We start from the raw sequence: 18,159 nt of genomic DNA on the forward strand, positions 1-18,159 counted from the left end.
TCACACCAAAAAGCCCCTTACAAGGGTGTTCATGAATACGAACATGCCGACACAATAAAGGTGGTAGCTGTTGCACCAGTATTGGTCTCCACGAGTGCTCAGCTCATCATTAGCGATTTGCAGGCGGCCATTAGAAAGTATGCCAAGAGTAAGATCTATCCTGAGGCGTAGCGCATCATCAGAGTCAACGAAGCGAAATTCTCTAACGCAGAGATGATCACAGGCTCGGCTTCCAAGCGCATACGACTCCAGCAATTCCCGCAATCAACACCAACAAGGTAGTTCACCGCAAATCTCCAGGTCTTACTCGCCGAGCTAACCAAGGAGCGACTTCCATCTGTAAAAACAACGCGAAGGAGCAGATGTGGAGATAAAAAGACAGATTGACAAGATTTACGGTATCGCCAATTTCTATCAAAATCGTAGGTGAATATTATCGCCGCCTCAGGCTAAACAGAACAGAGCCGGGTCCGTTACTTGGAAACGAATACAAAGAGCAATCTATACGAGTCCCGTGTAATTAAAGTCTTTCTACCCCGAGATATACGAGGTAGATATGTGCAAGCTATGCAAGTCTGCTAGAGCCACCCTTCAACACATGATGATAATAACAATAATAATAATAATAATAATAATATTAATAATAATAATAATAATAATAATAATAATTTATTGATGTCTTGAGAATCATACAATGGAAGAATTGGGCCTGCCAATCAAGAGATGTTGTGGGGATGTAAAATATGTCAAGGTAAAATGGCAAGCTCCCCGAAAAGTATACGGGAGCGATGGTTGGCCACGCTGCTCAGCTGAGTACACCAAGAGGACCTTTGGGCCGCCCAGCAAGCCACGGAGACCGTGCGGGAGCAAGAACTTCCAGCGGCCGTCTGGGTGGCCCTAGGCACGGGTTTCCTAATCCCCGAATTCCAGATTAAATTATCTCACTCACTCATGACATAAAAGCCGTGATGTTTTATGCAGTTGTGGTATGACATTCAGGCGTCTGGCTACAGCAGATAGCTTTACTATTTTGTTTAAAATCTCATTGAACTTTCGAAGAGGCGTGTTAGCTGACGACGGAGTCCACGAGAACTTCTAGAACTCTGAACAGGCCGTCATTCGATTGACGTCTTTCAGCCTGTACGCTAGTAAAGCACGAAAGGACGCACAGACAATTGTGCGCCAGAGTCATCTGTCATTTGTCTTCTATCTACTAACGTGCGTACATTACCCTCCTATGAATTTGCACTTTTACTCATTCCGAAGTGCAGGAATGTAAACCTCTGGAATGTCAGAGATCGAAAGCTGTGGCCCGCGAGAAATAAAAAAAAAAAGAACAATCAAGCTATGATGTTGAGTTCATCTAATAAGATGGTCTGTTCATGCTATTTAATCAGTTATATAAAGGCAGTCGGAGGCACCAGAAACACATTGCCATCAAGGAGCGTCCCACCGTCACCGTGCTTATGGCCACCGTCCGTTTGTGTGCTCTTGTCTTCCTGTGTGGTGAGAATGATTTATTAACCTTGACTTATTCAGTTTTGAGAGCCTGCCTTAGTTATGTGCCACTGGTACGCTAAACATTATCATCGCACAACGACAGAATAAGGGGATTAGAAGGGCTGTATATTTGGATAACCACGATTATACGATGAAAGAGACAGCTAAGCAACAGAACGCACAGGGAAATTGATTGTAAGGCTTATTCTAAACATGAAAATGATTGAAAAAGGAAAACGACAGTTGTTGCAAAGATATCTTTCCGTAGGTGAAATTACCAATATTTTGTGCAGAGCACGTGGTGTTTTACCATTTAGGGATGGGTAGAAGCCATCCTCCAATGGCGTATTTAGTTAAGCACAGCACATAGAATGCACAAGATATGGGTTTGTCTCCCAGCTGTTGCCAGTAGTGTTTTCGTTCACTTTGTTTTGTTTATTAACAATAATAATTCTACATTACAATAAAATTAACAAACGGTCCCTCTATGTTTTTTTTTGTCTTCCTTCGTTAGAAGCCTCGGTGTTACCGACACTTTAAAAAGGTCGTTGCTTTGTCTAGCTGGCGGAACGTTGCTCTAACATAAAAAAAAAGGAACTGATTTAAGCACGCCATTCACAGGAAAGAAAGAAGAACGGGGCAGTACAGAGCATAGTTTTTCCTTTGTTCCTATGAATTGCTCAGTAAAAAACGCTTTTTTTGTTGTCTGCAAATACTAACCCTTTCCCTAGGGCTATTGTTACAGTATCGAAAATGTCATCTGGAGTTAAGGAACGGAAATGTTGGTTTTCCATTTTATTAGAGAGAGTTGGCTGAGAGATGGTGTTTTGAGGTTGAGGGAACAATGGTACCCCAGACGGAATGTTCACACAAAGCACAACGATTTGTATAAAGGTAGTAAAAATCAGACGCTGAAATACTGATGGCGCGACGTTGAGACAGTCATGGTTCCATGGTTGCTGAACTGCTTGAGAGTTGGCTATGGAAAGAACAGATAGGATGAGTAAGACAAGCAGAGAAGACAGCAAAAGTACAGCATTGGTGTTTCATTCTTTCCTACCTTTGTTCACCCTTATTTGCTCTTTCAAAAATCAGAACATCTAGGCGCCAGCGAGTGCATTTAGGACTGTGACCGACAGGTATGGGTCGCTAGTCAGAAACAAAATTTCATTACGTCGATACTAAGCCGGAGAGAAACACAATTGGGCGCATATGATGATATAATGTTTAAAACATATTTACCGAAGTATTTCTTATTCGTGCAGAGAGAGCGTAAATCATTTTCAGTCTGCCACAATGAATACAAATATTGTTAACCTATTTTTTCTCTGACTTTTGGAGTTCAGTTCTTAAAGAATGAAGGGGGGGGGGGGTCAGTTCAACAGATTTACCAGACACATACGGCAGCGTCAAGCTGCACGCTTACCTTGGGTTCAAGAAGCCTGCCAAAGGAGGAAGGAACCAAGGACTCGTACAAATTACAGAGGGAGCATCGCACTACCAATGACGATCATTTTTAAAGCAGGAAACCGCAGCCGCAAGTAAAATACACCCCGTCTGCTGGGTTCACTTACAGCTCCCACTCTAACCCGCCATAATTGCTTAGTGGCTGCTGCTAAGTGTTGGGCTGCTAAGCAGGATGTCGGGTGATCGAATCTCGGCAACGAAAGCAGCATTTTCATCTGGGGAAATGGGAAAGCACCAGTGTACTTAGATGTAGATGCACGTTAAACAACTTCAGGAGTTCCAAATTTTCAGAATCCCCCACTATGGTCAGACCGTGGCTTGGGCGCGTAAAACCCCATAATTTGTTTTTTACGGCTCCCACCTGTCCCTGTGCAGACGGTGAGCTCCCTCGGTCCAGTGAATGGGGCTCGTAAAAAAGAAAAACACTTTTAGGTCACCGCCAAGTTGACGATGCTCTTCTTGGTAGAGAATATATCGACCACGTTAATTATATCAAGCTCGGCATGAGCGATGTCCTCAATATGCGATCGATATAGAGTTGCACCATCAGGCTCTCTTGGGCGACAAATACCTGGCACCGGCTAGACACACTTATCTACTGACCTCGGTGTAGCAATGCCACAGGCTCCGGCCTGCGTACTTCACTCTCGCGCTCTGACAAATCGACCTTGTCTTCGTCAAACCAGTTGAAGACTAGCCAACCTTGAACACAGGTTCTAAAGAGGCTGCTTTGTACAAGGCACTCCGTGCGCGCTCGAGCTGGCCACACCAAAGTCAGCCGTTGCCCAACGCCCTTCCCTGTAAAGTTGCGAATTCCTTTGCTTCCCGACCCCTGTGTATTTGCCCACCGACTCAGCCAGCACGTAGTGTGCCTTACCCCCTCTAACACACCCCATGAACTAGGCGGCAAGGCCGGGCCAAATTTCAAAGCCGGCTCATCAGCTTCGGACAATAACCCCTCGAAAGACCGTAGAAGCAATGATAGGCCTGCTGATGCTTCAATGAACCTCGGGCATGGTGCAAAGACCGAGTCAGAGGCCACAATTGTCCGAACTCAACAAAATATATTCTTCAAATAAACGGTTACGTAGACACATGTTTACTTCCGCTAGGCGCATCACAATGTAGTTACGGTGAGTGTCAACAAAACTCTGGAAAATAATTAAGCAGATGCACTAAGAGTTGAACACCTACAGTACAGTATCAATAGGAATACCAAATGTCTTTTATTGGAGCCTGCGCAACTATATACAGTTTGCAGCAGGCATAAAGAGAGTGAAAGAAGGGCAGGGGAAGGCAAGTCATCATCGGTCAACTACTGCTGCGCATGCGTCAATGACATTAAACAAAATAAAAGAAACCATAACATGGTGGACACAGGCCAAACTGCTTTACTTCTAAGAAACTTAAGTTATTTATCACAAAGTGCAATAGAAGGGGAACTAACACAGGTGACTCCTAACTGACACATTGAAAATGCCTCAAAGATTTCTCTGGCCATCTGATTGCTGTACCTTTTCAACACACGTGTGTGGTCAAGGAGTGGAGTACAGCCACACTTGGCCCAATGACCAGCCAGATTACTGCCAGTCTTAATCTTGACACAGTGAGCATGCTCACGCAAACGTTCATTGATACAGCGTCCTCTTTGCCCTATGTAAGTGCAGCCGCAAGAGGTGGGAATGGAATACACTACATTGGTACTGCAATGTACAGGCTTGGCGACATATTGCTTATTGCACGGTCAGGTGTTCTCCGGCTTTCGTTTATTTTTTTGCACATCCTTCCCAACTTGTTAGGCGCAGTGAACACGACCTTTATACCAGCCCGGGCTGCGGCTTTCTTGATGCGATGGAACACACCATGTATATAGGGAATAATATAGGTCCTTGATGTCCACCGAGAATGCCTGTGCGCTTTTGATGCTTGAATCCGGTAGACATCAAGGACCTATATTGTTCCCTACCTCCAGATGACCTCTTGGCCATCGTGCAGGTAGGCATAGAAACGATAGGTGAAGTCCGGTTCCAGAACGCGGTTGGCCCCAGCGTCGCCAATTTCCTGGACCTGCTGCAGGTTTACCTAAGATCTACCGTCATCCAGCATAATGAAGAGTACTATGTGCAAAAGAACGGGATTTGCATAGGCTCTCGTATTGCGCCCATAATGAGTGATCTATTGTTGGCGCACTATGATAGCCTCCTCCAGGAGCAACTCAGCACAATTCCTGTTAAGAAGGTGTTTAGCTACGTCGACGATTTTCTGGTGATCCTTTCTTCCCACCCTAATGAAGCCACAACTCTGGTCGACCAAGTTTTTGAAAAATTCAAGTGCATCTATCGAGATTTGACGTTCACAAGAGAACTGCCAGAAAAAGGCCAAATCTGCTTCCTAGACCTTGCGCTACACCTCCAGGAAGGGCACACGAGTTGGATGTATGCCCCGCGTTCCAAAAAACACCTTCTCCCCTACGCATCCAACCATTCTAAAGTGGTGAAGCGTTCCATCGCCCTAGGGGCCCTTAGAAATGCGGTCGTTCGCTCTTGCCACCACTCGATGTCCAGCAGCATCTCCAATCAAGTCCAGCGGCTTAAAACAAGTGGCTATTCCGAACAACTGCTGTCATCGTGGGCGGAAGTTTTATTGCAAGAGGCTCGTTCCCCCAAAAAACAGCGCGAAGCGGGTGATGTCTTAACCAAGACTGTTGCGACCCCGTATATACATGGTGTGTCCCATCACATCAAGAAAGCCGCAGCCCGGGCTGGTATAAAGGTCGTGTTCACGGCGCCTAACAAGTTGGGAAGGATGTGCAAAAAAATAAACGAAAGCCGGAGAACACCTGGACCGTGCAATAAGCAACATGTCGCCAAGCTTGTACATCGCAGTACCAGTGTAGTGTATTCCATTCCCACCTCTTGCGGCTGCACTTACATAGGGCAAAGAGGACGCTATATCAATGAACGTTTGCGTGAGCATGCTCACTGTGTCAAGATTAAGACTGGCAGTAATCTGGCTGTTCATTGGGCCAAGTGTGGCTGTACTCCACTCCTTGACCACACACGTGTGTTGAAAAGGTACAGCAATTAGATGACCAAAGAAATCTTTGAGGCATTTTCAATGTGTCAGTTAGGAGCCACCTGTGTTAGTTCCCCTTCTATTGCACTTTGTGATAAAGAACTTAAGTTCCTTAGAAGTTAAGTAGCTTGGCCTGTGTCCACCATGTTATGGTTTCTTTTATATCGTTAATGTCATTGACGCATGTGCAGCAGTAGTTGACCGACGATGATTTGCCTTCCCCTCCCCTTCTTTCACTCTCTTTATGCCTGTTGCAAACTGTATATAGTTGCGCAGGCTCCAATAAAGGTGTTGGTGTCAGTCAGCGCTCGTCCTGTGTCCTCCCTTGTCCGTGTTTTAGGCGCTGTTTTAAATATGAATGATCCGTACCAACTAGCTCGCACCCAAACCCTTCTGAGTCACCAAATGTCCACTCGTATTCACCCGCGCTGGTCTTGAGCCGGACATCCTCGACGTAACTAGAGGCCCTATAACGTAAAACTATTGCAATATGTTTTTGTTCCAATCTCCTGACGTCAAATTTGTGTAACCGCCAACGCAAGCACTGGGTGGTCACCCGCAGGGTTGTCTGAACAGACCAATCAAATGCTCTCCTCGTTCATAGGAGGTCACTTTGTTTGCTTGAAAAACCAATAAAGTTGCCTACGCTGAGCGGCTTGTCTTATCTAATTGACTGACAAGAGGCGCGGAGCACACTCAAATGGTGAGGGATTCGATAGGGCCGAGCCATTGCACTGAAAGTCGATAACCGGTTGAACAAGGTGGTGCCGGCATCTGCGATTGGTTCGCTTTCCCTTACTTAGCTTGCAGGGGCTGGTCGAAAATCGCGGCGGCATGCAACGGAAGCTTAAGAATGATGCTGAAACGGATCCTCAGCAAAGAAGAGTAGGCAGAATGAAGTCGTAAACGTGCCAAAAGCGCACGAAAACGTTACACGGCCACGCAAGAAGTTTTATTCTAAGCAAATATACCCATGCTCTGCAGCAAGTGCAAGTAGCAAGTGCGTGAGCAATCTGCGGCAGCCATCTTTTATTCCTTTCGGAACGGGGCAGCCTGCGGCTATTCAGAAGAAAATTCAGTGTTATTCGGTATATTGCACTTTTAACGCGTACACGTCAGTTTAACGTGGTGAGTTTTTGCGGTTTTGTGACGACGCGTGATAGGCAGGGGGAGTGGGTGCAGCCCGAAAACTTTTAACCAATGGCCGGGGGCTTATGGCGAAAAGGCGTCGAATCAGAAATAAGTATTTTTCTTTTTTCGCTCAAATTATGTATAATCAGTCTGTAAACGTCACATCAGATGGGGAGCTATTGCAGCTTTCATGACGTCGCGTGACAGACAGCTGAAGGGCGGGTGGTACAAAAAGTTATTGACCAATCGCGGAGGGCTGATTACAGAATTGGAATAGAAAAGCTTAGAATAGTTTTACGTTACAGCACCCTAGGGGTAGAGTATACTATACTAGGAGCTATACTAATGCAGGAGCCCGAGGAACTTGTCGGCTAATATGTCGGGGAATCTGCTTCTTCTCCAGAAGGTCGGTCTACGCGCCACGTCTCTTCACCGGTGCGGTCAGATTCCTCCGAAATTGTGACGGAGTCATGCTCCTACAGCAAGAACAAAGCCTTAGAATCATCTAACCATTTCTCGTATTTTAGGCCACGGCCACTGAAACGTCTTCGAGGAGGGAGTGACTCATTCGTTGGAGCACGCTCGGGCTCTTGCACTCTTCTCGCTCGGCTCCAGATGTTGACGCCGTCATCAGCTGCGAACACTTCGGTTTTCCAGCTATCAACCGGTAACGCGTGTGCATTAACCTGGATTACTACCTCGTCCATTTCAATGTTATTAAGGGGAACACCTGATGTGCTCTGAGTCGCTTGCCTCATCTTGTATTCACGCACCGGCGCCGCCATGGTAACGTTTCTCGCAATCACTGCGTAGCGCCCTCTCGCGCTCACAGTCGTAGTTGGCTAACTAGTTGGTGCGACGAATGACAATATTGATGCAAGACGATAATTTTGAGGAGAACCGATGTGTGCTATTTTTGCGGAAAAACAAAGTACGTCTTTAAATAAATGGTGTTACTACTGCCGCTCCCACAAGAGCCGGGCCCTGCATCTTCTCTGACGAGTCCGGCATTTGCGAATCGCTTTAAGGGATGTTTGCAACGACCTGTATTGCTACTTTCCGTGCAATCGGCGGCAAGATGTAGTGCCCGGCTGGAGTCTGTTCTGTTTCGATCACCGTTAGAAACCTATGATCTTGCACTCAAGATGCCGTACAGCTACGTGCCACTCATCACAGTATATGACGAATATTCTATCTAACTGAGGAGCAAGTCTGCATTGTCCTACTACCGTGACTTCTCTTCACAGCGAAATACACACAACGAAGCCGTAGGAATTTTGCAACACCGAGGAGCAAATAGCATTTGTGGCCAAATTTGTGTTCTTGCTTCCGTGAAGGCGGAGTTTGGGAGGGTTTCACGATCGCGCGTCCGTACGAGTCCCTTCCATCGCCTAGTGTAACCTGATTACGTGAACACGCTGAAGAAGAGTGCTGTAGTTCCTCGATGTGTCAACATTCAAGCAGCGGACGGTCGTGCTCGCTTGTGCGAGCGTGACAAGCGTGCGCACAGCTGACACGTGGGAGAAGGAGGCAAAATTAGGTCTAAATGTAAACACACTCGTGCATGAAGTTTACCTGCACACCAACGAACTATAAGAGGTATCAGCAATACGGAGTGCCCTATTACAGCGTGCCTTATAATAAAATTTCAGTGTTGGCGCGTTAAACACCAGAATGGAATTTAACAGTGCTTTGTGTTGGTACTAATTAATACAAGAACACACTTCGCGGCTGATGTCGTTGAATAGCTCCTAAACCTCACCCAACCTGATAATCGCAATTATTCATACCAGCCTCAAGCCAACCGCCTCAACGAATGCCAAAACCCCATTCTCTTCGAGATATAGCAGTGACAACTTGATCACATTCACGTTGCGCGTCCTTCGTAATGGATACTGTGCACGCCGTACCACGGTGTTGTTCAGCAACAACAGGCAGCGATCTTCGTGGCACGGGTAGCCGGTTGAACCCGGCTGGCATGCGCCACGCGCACAAGGTGTCACGCGAGAAGAAAGAATAAGACGGTTCTAGGCCAATTTTAGAGCGTGACTGTCGGGGATTTCTTCACGACCGCAGTGAATTTTAGTTGCAGGCACAGGTTCGCCCTTAATAAATATCGTTGTTTTGTTAACCTGTGGTCCTGAACATCGTTACAATATTATCAACATATGCATGTTCTGATCATAATAATTGGGATTGCCACACAATACGCGACATGGCATTCACCATTTTATAAGCTCGCACTCCAGAAAATGTTCTATGATTCCGCTATTTTAACATCATAAGGAGTTAGATTGCCTAGAGAATGTGTCGTTTGGAAGACGCTCGGTGACTTGCTTGGATTATGACCGTATCATCTCAAGCTCGAACAAAAACTCGCTACTACAACCGACATGTTCCCATCAGCTTTCTTGCTGGTGATCTTGTTTGAAAAGATAAGTAATGGGAGGCGATAATTCCGCATATAAAACGATTGCAAAGCATTAGACAACTACACGAACTAAGACTGTAGACATTCGTCTACTAATTAAATTAGCAAGCATGCCATCAGGTGCGTGCAGGAAAACACGAACATACATTAATTGATGATTGCGAACCGTCGCTGTCACAGGCTGACATGATGAAGAACCCCAGCTTGGGGAACTAAATGCTTCGTCTTTCTTGGAACACATTTTTGAAACTTGACATTACGTGACCTCTAACACAAGGCGCGTGGGAAGATAGCGTACAGGAAGCTTCTGAGCGAAATGTATTGAATAAGACGACCGCTTTGGTGAAGGCACAACCGTCTCTGACGAGACGTTTGGAGTGGAACATTTCGGTAGTTATTGCGAATATATATTTTTCCCTTTTTCTAATGCTGGCACGCAATAATTAACCTGCGCATGTAATTCGAGTGGGTGATTCAATATTTTAATGAAGAAACATAGCATGACTGACTGTACAATATATTAATATTTATTTACTGTGTAATTATGAAGGGTCTCTGTAGAATGCACTGAGTCATTCTCATCCCACCTTCACTTGATTTCTGTGGAGTCTCCAGCATCTTGGCATAAAAGTATGTAAATTTCACGCATTTATCTACAGTGATTCCTGACTGACGGGATATTATATGTAGGGCTTCTGGTTTCTGATTTTTCTCCAAGTGTCAATCACGGAACAGGAGACACAATAAGCAAGAGTTTGCTTAACTATGTTGCTATATTACTGCGTAGCGTGTGCACATTTACGCCAAGTTTATTATCTTCTGGTAAAATCTAGTGATTGTATATATCTTAGACATTCGGATTAAATCTTAGTAGCGCCACTTGATTCATAAAACTACACCATTCACAAGCATATTCTCATAAAAAATAGGCAACACAAGCAAGGGGCGTGCTTGTGTAGTTAGCGTGTCCATCTGTCCCGCTTCTGTGGAACATATTTTCTGTTACCATACCAATTTCCGAATGAAATGTGCGCACTTTTATTTCGTGATCGACTAATGTCTTCTGTTTTTTTCAGCTTCTCAAATGATATTTGCTCATGCGTCTACAGAACAGAGTAAGTGCAACTTTCGTGCTGGCACGCAAATATTTGTGATCGGGTGGCATGAAACACGCAATAATGTTTCCGCAATATTACTCCTTCATAGGTAAGGTAACGATAAAACAGTTAGTTGTGCTTTAGTTCAGGTATAGCACAACCATACGAAAAGAGATATGATCTGAATGAAGACGAAATACGTTGCATAATGAAACCGGGTATTCTATTCAATGAGCCACAGACGTTCATTTCTGTTTTTTGTTACATTTCCTATATTATTTGTAACTGCTCCGGTTAAAAAAAAAGAAAATCGAATAGAGGGTAGCGCCAGATATATATCGCAACATTATTGTAGGCAACTTTATAAACATCGAAACACCATCAAACTCACTGTACGTACATGTGTGGTAACTAATTTTATAAAGCTTCCGCGAATAGTTAAAATGCCAGTTCCGTCTTTATAATGAAACAGATTTTATTCGAACTGGTTGTTCTAGTGAGAGCACCTTCCGTTCCACATTTCTTCCTTTAAAGAAATTGGCGTCGACTTAGAATTGCAGCCTGCTTCCAAGATCCACCTCACATGCTTTTCCCAACTTTTGCATCCCAAGAAAACCAAAAAGATACCAAGTTGTACATAATCCTAAGAAGTAAAGAAGTTCTATCACCCAGTGTTAGGCTTTTTAACAAAACGCTTGCAGTCCGCTCTTGCCAAAAAATTATATCGTTGTTACAGCCAATAACACCGTGTTCAAAGAAAGCACTGTGCTCAATACAAAACTACGCTTGCATTTGAAACAAGCTTTTCACGCAGAACGTTTCGTGGTATGGTAGATATAAGATAGTTTTGAAGGACTGATAAATGTGTTTTACCAAATCGTTTAGGTAATGTCGACCCGGCAGTGTAATATAGCATATCGTGTAACTAAACTTGTGTGGCAAATATAGAGAACAAGTTGTAGAGTATTCATGTTAGGTACTCAATAGTAAAAACCTGCCATGATGCGGGCGGTTGCACTGCGGTGTCCACACTGCGAAGACGACGACGACGACGCAGAATGCTGACATGTGTGCATCAACAAGAATTTGTCGAGAACGAAGTTGGCGCGAAGCTACAGCACGAGGCCACATGAGAATCCAAACGAATCAGAAGCTTGCAGACGGGGTAGAAAAAGTTACAGTGACCTTCCACTGCGGGAACGAGGGCTTCGCGCATGCGTGTGGAAACCGCGAACATGCATGGCGAGCACCGAGCCATGGAAGCACAAACGGAAAGGGCATGAACGTGGCGGTCCTGTACTCCACCTTCAGGCGCCGTTTTCCTCCAGCGCTCGCTTACGTCACGGCTTCAAACCTGATTACGCCGATTTCACAGAAGGGAGATCTAGGCTTACGCGTAAAATAAGCGAAGAGGCTTCGGTGAGATGCCGGCGATCATGGAAGATGCGGCGGGAGATTCCAGATGGCGTCCGGGGCCCGGGGGTAGCGACTACTCGAGCTATAAGCCTGTAGTTGCGACACGCTCCCACCTGGACGCAGACACCTCATCTCGTCCTACCCGAAGGCTGCAGCTGGCGAACGCCGTAAGGGCGTCCAGCCGGCCCTGTCCGCCATCTACAATATTTCAGCCAAGTTCCGGCTGGTGAACGTAGGCAGGGCTGTCCAGCCGCTGCCAACATGCACAAAGATAGACGCTGTGCCGAGCTCCGCCACCAGAACGTGCTCCAATCTTCTCTTCGCACGTTTGTTGTCCTCACTCTACATCCTATCTACTTTTTTCATTAATGATCTTCGTGTGCCCAAAACACATGCCTGAACTTCAGCTCTCTTTCTTGTGTGTTTCTAGTTAGCTGGCCCTGGGTGCTATCAGTATAACTTGCTTGTTGGGTGTGTTAGAAGGCGGCTTCATCTTTTCCGATTACCTTCATCATCGTGTTTTTATTTATCTAAAGAGCCTTAACTCGAAGGCACACAGCTTCCTGATAACTGACGGGAAAACCAACTTGTTAAGGAAGAGCAAACTTCATATATGAACACCCAGAAACCCCACGTCCCAAAGGGCTCACTAGGCAGATGAGTATTCTATGTCCGGGTTGCAAATACGCAGTGCTATTATCAGCATGCATCGGTTCCTGTTTGAACGTAGGGAAAAAGGACACGGCAAAATGAAGTGGCTGCCTACCACGCGCAGTGATTTAGATCACGGCGCGAGAAAGCTGCTCATTTTCTCGTAGTTTATTTTTTTACCACAACTAAGTTGTGGCTTCACCCGGAAGTCGAAGTATTGATTGGGATGGTAAATTATTAGACAGCTATACAAAGTCAGGATAGCAGTTTTATAGGCCACATAAAGTTGTGAATATTCGCTCACTAAATTAACAGGCATGGTGTAACGCGCACGCAGGCAAACACGAACACATCTTAGTGGATGTGCACGGACACTTGCTGTCAAAACGCTGACGTGTGCAGGCACGGTAGCCGCAAAGAGAAAATTACCATTTGCGCTATCTTTTACATCAACGTCAAGTGTAGAGAACACAGCGCATACGAAGCTATCATGCCTCTGCGAACCTCGACTATGTCCCTATCACTGATCGCTTTAAAACAGTTCCCACGCGGCCGCGCTCCGCCACGCCATACGCAGCCGCCGTCGGACAAAACGTACCTCTTCCCGGTGCCTTGCGCGCTATGGAAGACCTCCTGTCTTGCGTGCGTGATGTCGAGCCGTTATCCTCGGTTTAACCTCGTACCTCTTCTCTCGCTCAAATCACAAATGGCGCGCGGCCCCCATATCATTGTACTCGGACTTTATAAGGAACATCACGGTAATGCCAATGGGCAAATGTACCTGGAGTGTTCATATTTTGTGTTATCTCAATAAACAGTGAGCGCAGGCAGCCTGGAGTTTTCATTCCCGTGCGCCTCAAGATCGGCTCATCGCGGCACTGCTCTAGATGTCAAAAGTCGGAATAAGGGGCTTTTGATGAAGTGGGCGACTGCGTTAAAAGTTCCGAGAAGGACGATTAATTCAAGAAATAATAGTTGGCACATCGTTAGCCTCGTCTGACGTCGCCACCAGCAACGTCAATGGGTGAAAATATCCCCACGGATTTCTTCATACACATAGCAGTCATAAAACGTTTTAATAGGTCATCGTGTGCACTAAAGTAAAAGCATCGACTAGTTAGATAATGAACAACTATTATTTTCCAAGTGTCTTGATCTGTATCAGTGTCTTTAGCACTCTTCCCTCCTTGAAGGTTAGTTACCCTGGCAGACGCGGAACGGAAAGATTATAAACGAAGAGACGAATCTTTTGGGAAGCGGCAGCCCCAATTTAGTGACACTCATAAGGAAAAAAGAGCGCTTCGGTGCTGCCGCAATCCGGTTCTGAGGTTCGTCGGTCGGGCTCAGCCGTCACTCATAGATTCACTGGCTTACGCCGCCGGAGGGCCTAAAACATAGTTGATGGCCTGCTGTTTACCGGGGCGTTTTATTAAGCTGGGTAAGTAGAGACACAACACCATCCGTATCTATTGCTGAGAGTTGTTTGTTCGTGATGTCGGGAGGTTGACGAAAACGAGAAATGGGTTTATTTTACATATTTACGAAAGTGGTCCCCGATGTGGGAGCCCACTACATGTCTGAGCGCACATATCAGCACTCACGTCAGCATCTTTCCTCTAGTTACCTACACAAGAGAGTTCGATGGCACCGTTGTGGCAAATCAGAGGGTCGTACAGTTCACAGCACTCTGCCTGTGGTCGCAACACCTTGCTGGAGTGCGCCTCCTATGCCAACACTTCAAACCCCCTACGAAGCGATGAGGAGGCAATCTGAAACAGCTGTCCAGGCTTTTTCCACGAAATTCGTTGACGCTGCTTCTTTGCTATGCGTGACAGTCAGCTTGATAGAGTCATGAGACTAGCCTTCACAGTCTTAACCGTTTTCACGTAGTGCAGCGGTTGTTGTCGCCTCGAAGGAAGCTTGTCTGCTTGTCGGTAAAATTGGCGTCGGGCCCCGTGGCCACCTAGGCGTACGCTGGTGAATGGGATGCCTGTCGGTACTACCCCAAGAATGTGCATTGCCGTCTTAAGAAGCAGCAGTGCCAGCAAGGAGGAATACTACAGTATTTTTGCGAAAATTGACTATTATTTTCCAACAAAGGAGCTAGAAAGTGCGTACGTTATAGTCGTGGATGACTAAGATAAAGCTGTTTGGATACTTGGAAGTTTCAAGTGTGGAATAGAGGAGCTCGGCATCGTCCGCAGGGGAAGTCCTCCCAGCAAACACGGCGAGCCCCATGACCACCGTCGCGAATGTGAATAATGGAAATATGGATATGCGATTACCTGAACTAGAGATGAAGCAGTTTAATAGAGATATAGGTGGACGCCTTTCCGAGAGCAGTTAGATGCTACGGTACTTTTCAATGCTTTACTCAGGGTGGGAATAAGATTTTTCTTTACCTTCTTAAGTACCTCGAAAAACAAGCAGCTGCGGCAGTTTGAATTTTGACTACAGGCGCGAGCTACGAAAATGCGACTCAGCTACAAAGAAGAATTCAACAAGAACCCCCACAAGCACTGCCGAGAGCTTTCATGCGTGAGACTGCCTTCTGATATAAAGAAAGTGCGCACTTTGTTTTAAGAAGTTCATTTGAACATGCGCTGTCTCACTATCCTCGATGTAGCCACGAGCAGCTTTCCCGCTCTTCCCTGTGACAATTTCGTTCCGAGAAATATCGTCATTGTCGTCCAGGCCCGCAGCCAAATCGATGAAGTCCGGGCTCCGACAACGTCGGCCGCTGCACACAAACATCGTCGTGCCATTTGCTAGTAAAATAGATGTTGTTTATCCGCATTTGATATAAACAGCAGAAAAGCATTCTAGGGTACAAGAACTGCCAGAAAACGTGTGTCGTCACAAGCACGTGCCATAAGCATTTGTTTTGTACACACCGCACTCGGGAAAGCAAAAATTAGAGAAGTTAGAATTCTTTTTCGCGATGTCATTAAGACATAAAATTGAAGCTTGCGACAGTTGTCAGATGCTTACAAAGTAAAAGGTTAGTCTCTCCATAAACCTGATAGTTGTAATGTGTTATAAATCCATAAGCATTTCTGTGTCGACTTAATGAGAACACCGTCAATGACGCGTGATGCTTACAAGTCGAATGTCTTACCCACTAAGTTAAACGCCCACACTTGAAGACGGCGAATATATCTGAAACCAACAAAGGTGTTTCACCGCGTTGTCTTTGTTGACGAAAACACAGCTAGACAAACACTCAATGAGTTTATCAGGAGTGATGAGGGTTGATAATAGTCGGAATAAGTCCGATAAGGTTGGTAAGGGCCGATAAGGGTTCGTAAGGGTCAGATCAAGTCTGATAAAGCTTATAATGACATATAAGGGTTGAAAAGGGTAGGATCATGTGATATAAATTTGATAAAGACAGACAATGGTTCATAAGGGTCATAATGATTCCCATAAGGTTTCCAAAGGCCGATAAGAGTCGGATCGAGCCCGATACAGGTTGATAACGACCGACAAAGGTTGATAAGGATCGATGCGGATTCGGATTGGATCGGGCGAAGTTCATAAGGACAGATAAGGGTTGATGAAGGATTATACTGGTCGGGTCAAGAGCAAAAAACCGATTACAAGGCGAGTAAAGCATATATTTATTTAGCAGTCTACTGCTTCGTTCATCGCACTAATCAACATACGTGGTATCGTATGCGTTCCGTTGAGCAATCGGCAAATGCTTATTACGTATACTTATTATACTTATTACGACAACTGAAGTAGAGTTCCTGCATATTTTTTTACAGTGCGCCTTTTGTAGGAACTGCTTTTACTGAACGTTGAAAAAAATACTTTATTCTTTGGTCATCTCCAATTTCACTATTCTAGTATGTGCCGAATGCAAAGCACTTTCACTGAAATTCGTTGAGCTCATTTAGAATACATTGGCTGAATTTCAAAAATAAAGCTCCGATCTAACGACTTTGGGAAGCATTTAGAGAATGTGTTTCTCACATATTTGTAATCAGTGAGCGTGTTATCCCTGCGTGCATAATATTTTTTCACAATTTAATTAGATGTAATGACAGTACCTTCTCATGTAAGTTTCCTAACGAGAGCGCTAGTGAAGATTTACCTATTGTAATAAGCGAAATAAAATGCAAATATTCTATGACAAACTGGAGAAAGTTCTGTTCTAAAAAATTCAACGCTCCTCGTCCAGTCCGAGACCAAGCATATTTTTTGCACGTTGTTGTGGAATACGTGGGATAAACCAGTGCGTATTACTAGCCTATCGCCTGACCCATGAATGCTCTTCGCAGTAAAAATCCTTGACGTGAACATCCTTGATCTTACGGCAACCTTTAATATACCATGAATACCATCTATTTCCTTATCTTGACGCTTAAGAAAAAAAATCCAGGGCTTACTCTCAGCTTTACCTATAACAGCAGGCTTGCTTGTGGGGCAGAAAAGAAAGGTCATGCACTATTTTAGTTAATGTAAGTGCGCTGAAATTATTGGGCTATCAGGGCCCCGAATCTTGCTTATTGTTTCGAACTTGAACACTGTCTTGTCACCACAATGGGTGCTGTTCTCTTTTTCACTCACGCCGTCCATCACGTCCAATGCAGTGAGGCCGTTGCATCACAAAAATGCCCATATACGTTTATAAAGAAAGATAAGTGTTGATAAGTATCAGAGCTATTCCGATAAGTTTGATAACGGGCTATTATGGTCAGTAAGAGTTGTATCAAGGCCGCAAGGTCGATAACGACGGATAAAAGGTGATAAGGGTTGATAATGGCTGTATCAAGTGCGATCTGGTTGACCACGACAAATAAGGCTTGATAAGCTCTTATACTGGTCGCATCAAGAGACAAAAAGATTACAATGTCTGTAAAGTATACACTGAATGAACCACCTACTGTTTCGTCCGTCGCGGTAAACAACATACGCTCGTTGTGTGCGTGTAGATGAGCAAGCCGCACAATGCTTACGCTTACTTAGAGAACGCCAGTGGAGTATGTGCACAATTATGTTTTACTTCGAACACAATAAATATAAAGCTTACAAAAGGTAGCTTAATCACTATGTACAAGCGAATAAAATACGCAGTGGACCTCTTGTTAGAAAGGCCAAAGCAGTTAATCAGTATATAAATAATTGCATTAAATATTTCAGACTTATAAACACTACTACAAATATTATACATGACAGTCGACGGAAGTCGCCACAACATCTAATTAGGTTTCTAGATTTGAAAACGGTCATGCCTATTTAAATAACTGGTATCAAATTATTCGCTCAACTCACATGCTTAGTCACGTGACACCACAGCGTGCGGCACATGGTGCCTTCTCCCTGTCTCGTAATAGGGCAGCGTAAAACGAAGTTTCCCATATTGTGGTGTAAGGCAGTCTAGCT

The 18,159-nt window shown here is 45.0% G+C and overlaps 1 long non-coding RNA gene across 1 annotated transcript in view; it reads left to right on the top strand.

The window, feature by feature from the left end:
- The first annotated feature begins 1,070 nt into the window (after positions 1–1,070).
- LOC140217151 (uncharacterized) overlaps positions 1,071–18,159 on the top strand; it is a 48,934-nt gene continuing 31,845 nt past the window's right edge. The window contains exons 1-2 of the long non-coding RNA XR_011893661.1: positions 1,071–1,506; positions 10,681–10,719. This is a non-coding gene — a long non-coding RNA (uncharacterized lncRNA). The remainder of the gene's footprint in view (positions 1,507–10,680; positions 10,720–18,159) is intronic.

This window comes from Dermacentor andersoni, chromosome 4 (assembly GCF_023375885.2).
Source record: "Dermacentor andersoni chromosome 4, qqDerAnde1_hic_scaffold, whole genome shotgun sequence".
Lineage (NCBI taxonomy): Eukaryota > Metazoa > Arthropoda > Arachnida > Ixodida > Ixodidae > Dermacentor > Dermacentor andersoni.